The following is a 7,342-nucleotide window of genomic DNA, read 5'->3' as shown; positions in this document are numbered from 1 at the left end:
GGTCTCTGGTCTCAGTAGATGTTGGTCTCTATCTTCTACACCTTCTCCAGGCCAGTCTTTTGTGTGATTCCTTATATTAAGTATGAGAATCCCCAGGCCCTTGGAAGCCTCAAAACCAAACAACGGCTAGGCTAACTGGTCTAAGGCTGAAAAGAGAGTACAGTCATTTTACAACATTTCAAAAACTGAGAGTAGGGGGACAAAAGGGAGTTAGGAGTGACATGACTTTAGGTAACAAAATACTCCATTCTCTAGAATCTTCCATTCCTAAGCATTCTGGGTAATTGGAGGTTTGATATATACTTAAGACATTTGCCATGTATTTCAGCTATAGCCCAGGCCGTGTTCTGGAATGCCAGCTGTTGGGTGGGGTAAAATAACCAAATCCCATAGGATGTGGAAGACAGAAATCTGTATGAGTTTACACTCAAAACACTAGTTAGAAGGGAAATGATTCCTGCCAAATTTGAAAAAAAAAAAAAAAAGCAATATGCTTAACAGTCTAGCAGAATGGAGCCACAAGTGGCTAATGGGGATGCAAACAAAGCAGTGGCTACAAAGGGACAAGGGGAGAGAGAAAGGAGAGGCTTTGAATATAACAGCAGATTCAGGGGCACATTATTAAAGTCTAGAAAACCACATGCTCATTTCTTGGACACAGGTTTTAGCAACTGCTTCTATAAGCCCCTTGTCCTGAGTGCCTGCTGTGATGAAACCACAGAGTTGCTGACAATGGTAACTAACTGGGAACAGAAAAAATCTTATGGACTGGGTCCTCCTGTTCCCAAAGGGAGGAAGATATGGTAGCATCCTTCAGATAATCTCTGCCTTTACCATGAGATGGACTAGTTTATGGCATCTGTTCTTGTGGGCCATTTCCACAATTGTGTAGGTTGTGGGTTGGCCACAATGTGTCCCAGAGCCGTCAAAGAGCAGTTGTGTACTTTCCATATCAAGGACTGGCTAGGTCTTCAGGGACTCTGGGAGGTCATGTGCAGTGGAACTTAAGAGTTGTTTGCCATTGGAGTCACCCAAGTAATGTTGAATACTCTCTAGAACCCCAGTCCCTTCCAAGATTAGTGACCTGCGGACTCTGAGGTCACTGGGTAAGGAAGCTCCAGGGCAAGCTAGGGCCTTTGGTTGCCCATGTATGCTGCTCAGCACAGAATGTCATTTTTGAAGTGCATGGAGGAGGGAAAATTCGCTTAGGGCTACAATAATCAGGGAAGGCTTCCCGGAAAAGGTGGGGTTTGGGCTGGACCTTGAAGGGCAGGACTTCAAGCTGAAACAGTTACTGCCTGACTTTGATGATGCCAGTCTGGTCCCCAGTGCCCAAAATTCCCCCTCCTGAATAGCTAGCCTCTGAGTAGTGGCCAGCAGGCATAGCCAGCAGGCTCACTGGCTAAGGCCAGAGGGTTTCCTTGACCTGAAAGGTCCAGATAATGGCCCCAGATCCCTACTTCACTGGGTTCCAAGAAGAACCCTTAGCGCATCACATTCCTGAGCAGAGTTTCCATCTGTCGAGTACAGTTGTACAGTGAGAGATGCTTTCATTTCAAAGGACTGAGGGCTATGGGTTTGCGACTGTATAAGCCTAGACCCCTAGGGGAAAAATGAAAGCTTGGGAAATTGTTAGGTCATTGTGGAGGTTCAAACCTATTTCTAGTGGCTAAAAGGCACTAATGAGTATAATGCAGGCAAGAGACATTGGTTCAAAGGAACAACTAATTGGAATTAAGAGAAGTGTGCAGAGGCCCCTAATGAATGGATATGCTAATTGGTCTTCTTTGCTAGCCCCTTGGGCTTTGGCTGTGACATAGACTAGCCTATTAGATGCCTGCTCTGTAATAGCTGCTGAAGGCTGGGGCCCTTTATTGCCATGGTAACATTGATATCTAGAGTCTAGCTGAGCCCTGGATCTCTTAATTTACTACTCAGGCGGCTACAATTCTTTGGGTTTTATTATTCTTCGTGCCCCGGGTGCCAGAGTGGCAGTGAATCATGCTTATTCATCCTCTGCACCACCCACGGTGTCTTTGAATAAGTCAGGGTGTCTCTTACTGTGTGTGATGAGCAGATTATTAAGTTAGAGCCTATTTCTGCCTTAGCTAGACTGGTGCCTCTCAGAAACCCAATGTACCTCTCCAACCACTTACTTACCTGCTGCCTAAAATGGTTTTGGCAAGCAGAGTGATGGCACTGCAGTGGGCCAGCAGAGCCCCAGTATCCCAGAAGCCTTTGCTTGCTTGGTGGTCAGGGAGGAGCAGCACAGTATAGGTGGGGCGGCACCAATTGGGAGAATGAAGCTTGGAAACACATGCCATCAAAATGGAGCAGTTGGAGGGAGAGAAGAGTCATTGCAAAGAGTCCTGGCTGGGAACTGTGTTACTAAAAGTTTTAGTCCCTGCAGGGTAAGGGGGTCGGGACTGTGTGGAAAAAGACATCCCTTGTTCTGAGTGACTCCAAAAAAAGAAGTAGCCCCCAAAGTTTAGAAGGTGCAGGGGAGATGAATTTCACTTTATTTTATAAGACCTTGGTTACAAAAGCTGATCACTGAGACCAGTTGCCCAACTTACCACTGGAGCTGCCCACACTTTGGCATCTCATTATAGAGATGCTCTAAGCATCCATTGCCAGAGTATGAAAAGCAGAACCCTGCTAGATGACCTCTTACGACTCTTTCAATCTTGCAGTCTTGTGTGTCTATATATGATGTCGTTTAATTTATCAGGACATATGCTGAACTTCAATGATGCTTTGTAAGTACATGTGCTTGATTCAACAGCACATATGCTAAAATTGGAATGATGTTCTATTAGTGTGTGTCTGTGTCTGTCTCCAGCCATAAATGAAATTTTGCAACAGGTGCAGAGATGTTTTCCTGACACCTCTGTCCCTAACAAATGGATAACCTGAAACTAAAGATAAATTGGACAATAAATCCCAAAGTTACAAATGGCTCCTAAAAGCAGGAGTCTTACGGTTGTTGGATTTTGTGGTTTGTTCTGATATTTTTTTTCAGTTCACTGCAGCATTTGCAGCATTTCACTGGGCATTCTCAGGGGAGAATTGGCAGACTACAGAGAAAACTGAGCTACACAAATTTAAAGCACATTTACAAGGATTTTTTTTCTGTTTATTGGGAGTAGAGGGTGTAGGGTGGGGGTCACAGATCTTCTTGAACTAACTAGATTCAAAGAAGTAGAGATGTTTTGCTGTGACAAGCTAGACAGAGAGCTGTAAACCTAAGGACAATCAATCAAGTGTGCTAAGCACAGAAGGGGCTGTTAGGCAACATTAGTTTTTCCTCCCAAACTCTGAAAACCTGCTTATTATCAAGCAGCAGCATTTCCCCACACAGAGGACAGTGATATTAATCCAATCTGAACCCACTCTGGGTTCAGCAAGCACCAGTCAGAAATCACAGTGGCTCTCAGCTGCCTCTTAAATCAAAGTCAGATTCATAAGCAAGAGCTTAAGGTCTCTCCATCAACAGCCTTGTTCTGTTGCTCACTTGCTGTAAGACTACAGGAATGACAATTGATTTCTCTGTTGCAGCATGTTCCCTCCTCGAAAGAAAATCAAGTTCCACGCCCCTGCTTCCTCACTCTGAGGAATGCCATGGGCTTGAAACTCTTCAAAAGGAAATAGTGAGAGGCTCTGAAGTTAGGTAGAATTATTGCTTATTAGAGAGTATCTAATAGTGTTTAAAAGCATGGGCTTTTAATTGGAACTGGGTTTGAATCCAGTTCCCACTCTTTCTTTTTTCTTTTCTTTTCTTTTCTTTTTTTTTTTTTTTTTTTTTTTTTTTGTTGTAGTCTCACTCTGTTACCCAGGCCGGAGTGCAGTGGCGCAATCTTGGCTCATTGCAAGCTCTGCCTCCCGGGTTCACGTCATTCTTCTGCCTCAGCGTCCCGAGTAGCTGGGACTACAGGAGTCCGCCACCACGCCCGGCTAATTTTTTTGTGTTTTTAGTAGAGACAGCGTTTCACCATGTTAGCCAGGATGGTCTCCATCTCCTGACCTCGTGATCTGCCCGCCACGGGCCTCCCAAAGTGCTGGGATTACAGGTGTGAGCCACCGTGCCCAGCCCCAGTTCCCACTCTTAACAGCTGTGTGACATTGGGGAAGTTATTTCAACCCTCTGACCCTCAATTTTCTCATCCATAAAATCACTAGATTTTGTAAGGGTCAAGTGATTTAATTTATATAAAGTACTTGGCCTAGTTCACTCAATAAAGGTGATTGTTATTATTGTCAGTATTATTATCATGTGTCTTACATGGATGTTGTTAGTAAAGTGTCTCCCACACATGACTTCTCAGGGTTCTTCTTTGTCAAGACAGCAATTAAATCGATGGATTCTAAAACAATTTCTGGGGAAACAAGATATTCATGCAGTGTCAAAGTATTACTCCACAGATTATTTATTAATTTCAAAGAAAAAACACACTTTTACAATGAAGAATTCTAGCAGACATCACTTTAGCTTAGTGATCAAATTTAGCATCACTAATAGCAGGGCAATGGGCAATGACATATAGCCCTGCTGATGTGATGCAATGGGATGTCAACAACGTTGCTTCACAGTAGTATTCTTGCCAAAAATGTTTAATCTGAATGTAATCATGAGGAAACAATCAGACAAATCCAGGTTGTATACAAGACAACTGACCTGGACTCTTCAAAAATATCAGTATCATTGAAAAGAAAAAGCCAAAGGTACTGTTCCAGAATCTAGATTAAAGGAAACTAACAAGAAAAAAGCAATCAAATGAAATTCATTATTTTTAATTGAATCCTGTCAACACAAACTGCTAGGATGTTTTGGAGGCAATTAAAACTTGAGAAATTTTAATATGTGTTTGATATTGGATACTATTATTAAAATGTTAAATTTCTTGGATGTGATAATGACATTATGATTATGCAAGACAATTAAAGAATGCTCTTATTCTTAAAATATACATGCTGATGTATTTAGTTGTGAAGTAGCATGGTAGCAATTTAATTTCAAATGCTGTAGCTGAATACATATATATGGGTATTATATTTATGTTTGTGAGAGAGAGCATTGCACAAATGTAAAATATTAACAATTTCTAGGTGAAGGGTATGCTGGCTTTCATCACAATTTACTTTCAATTTTTAACATTTTTCCAAATAAAATAGTAGAGAGCAAAATGTAAATCCTTCCCTCCAGCCCCATTCCAGATGTGCCTTTTCATATCCCCAACAGGTCTCTGCAACCTGGTTCTTATACCTCCAATATCTCCCATCCTGTAGCAACAGAAGCCATTTGGAGTTAAGGAGACAAGAAATAATGGAAAGCTTCAGGAAGGCACTCACATTTGAGTTTGGCCTCCAGGGATGGGGCAGGATTTCATCAAGCAGAACTGAAAGAGAAAGGACTTTCCAGAAAGAGGCAATAACTTAAGTGAAGCTTGAAGAATATAGAGCAGAGGTTCTCAACCTTGTTGTGCATACAGTTATGTGAGGAGCTTGGTAACTGTGCAGATTTCCTGATCCCAGCTTCAACCTGCATGTTGTGCACATGTACCCTAGAACTTAAAGGATAATAAAAAAGAAAAAAAAAATATCCTCATTCTGCAGGTCTGAAATAGGGCCCCAGAAATTTGAAGGTTTAACAAGCACCAAGGAGAATCTGGTGCAGAGGTTCAAGGATTTTGATTTGGGAAACGCTGGCATGAACAGTTGCCTACTGCACACACACACAGTAAACTGGCCCTATGTCTCTTTCTCTCTTTTTCAGCATATTATCTCAAAGGTGAGTTGTTACAAGGCTTACCTAAAACTTCAGAGGGAAGTCCTCTGTACTAGGCCTGTCAGTCATGATGTCTGCCATGTTCAATACTCTACTCATTGCCCCATGTTCAGGAAGGCAAACCCAGCTAGTTGTGGCATGACAGTAACCTTGACTATACTAGGAATGAGCTCCACAATGTGATAGGTAAGGTAGCCTGGCACAAAGAGCTCTTTGCCCAAAAGGATTGATAGTAACACGCTAAGAGAATCAGGCTAACACCCTGTGAACCTGTTCCTATGGATTATGGAGAGGATTTTCCCATTAGTGGCAAGAGGAGACTAGAAAAAACTTACAGAGGCAACAAGGACATTATGCAAGAAGAAGAGAGCAAGATGCTGTTGATTAGAACTGCTTGGAATCTAGTGGTTTTCTAGGCCATATGTATCTTTGTAATCTTTCTTTTCTTGAGGTATACTAATGGACCTCTGTTATCTATGATAAAAGAATTAAATTTATGCGCCCTTTCTGAGGTTCCCAATTCTTAGAAAACTCCTAATGCTAATGCCCACACTACAAAAAAGTATCTCTAGGGTGTGTTGCTGTCCACCTGAGGAGCTGGCATTCCAGAAATAAGCCAATTGCTTCATTGTCTCTCCAAGCAGACACACAAATCAACAAAAGAAACCCTGAGCCCACTTTCTCAAGATCCTTCCTACTTTATAGATGCCTGCATCCCAAATGCCTCCCTTTCCTATCTCTGGTCTTCCTTGCTTGGTTCAGGCTGGTGGACACTTCAAATTGTGTAGTCCTTTTCTGAACCATTTTCTTTCCACCAGCTCTGACTCCAGCCCATGAAGAGCCCAGGTTAGTATATCTATGCCCAGAAGTGAAGAAGTTAAACAATCATCTTCTGTTTAGATAAGAGCAACAGCTGCAGGAAAGGTTCAAGGAGGGGATACTAGAAGGCTGTGAGGAAGTCCCCAATCCCCATCTTTTTGCAGTACGCCAGCCCCTAAGACACCCAAATAACTATCCTGCCTTTGTGGAGGGAAGTATGGTATGGCATGGCGTGGCATTAACTTTGCCCTGCTCTCTGTCCCCTGCTACCCTATCTTCTGGGCAGCATGACCAGAATCTGTAAAAACAAAAGAATCCTTATCTTGATGCTCCTACTCCTCTACCTCCTTGAAACCAGGGCACTATCCTCTGAACTCATTAAGTACCCAGTATAGGGAAACAAATTCTAGCCCCAGAGCTGCTATAAATACACAGTGTGATGTTGGACTAGTTAATCACTTAATTTCTTGGTACTTCAGTTATCTCATAGGACTGTTGTGAGGATGATCACTGGTGAAAGTGCTGGACAAATCATCAGGCCTTCTCATAGAGCAGTCATCTGGGGACATGATAAATGGGAATGGCCTCACTCCTCTGTGGCCTCCTGTTTCTCCTCTACCCAACTCCATGCTGACAGCTGTTTCTCTAGCTTTAGTGAAAAGAGTGATTGATTGTCTAATATCACAACGCTGTTGAAGAGAAAATTAATTTGTAAATAATGAGAACAAAAGATCTACA

Source organism: Mandrillus leucophaeus, unplaced genomic scaffold (assembly GCF_000951045.1).
Source record: "Mandrillus leucophaeus isolate KB7577 unplaced genomic scaffold, Mleu.le_1.0 Scaffold174, whole genome shotgun sequence".
Classification (NCBI taxonomy): domain Eukaryota; kingdom Metazoa; phylum Chordata; class Mammalia; order Primates; family Cercopithecidae; genus Mandrillus; species Mandrillus leucophaeus.
This window is presented reverse-complemented; position numbering follows the sequence as displayed.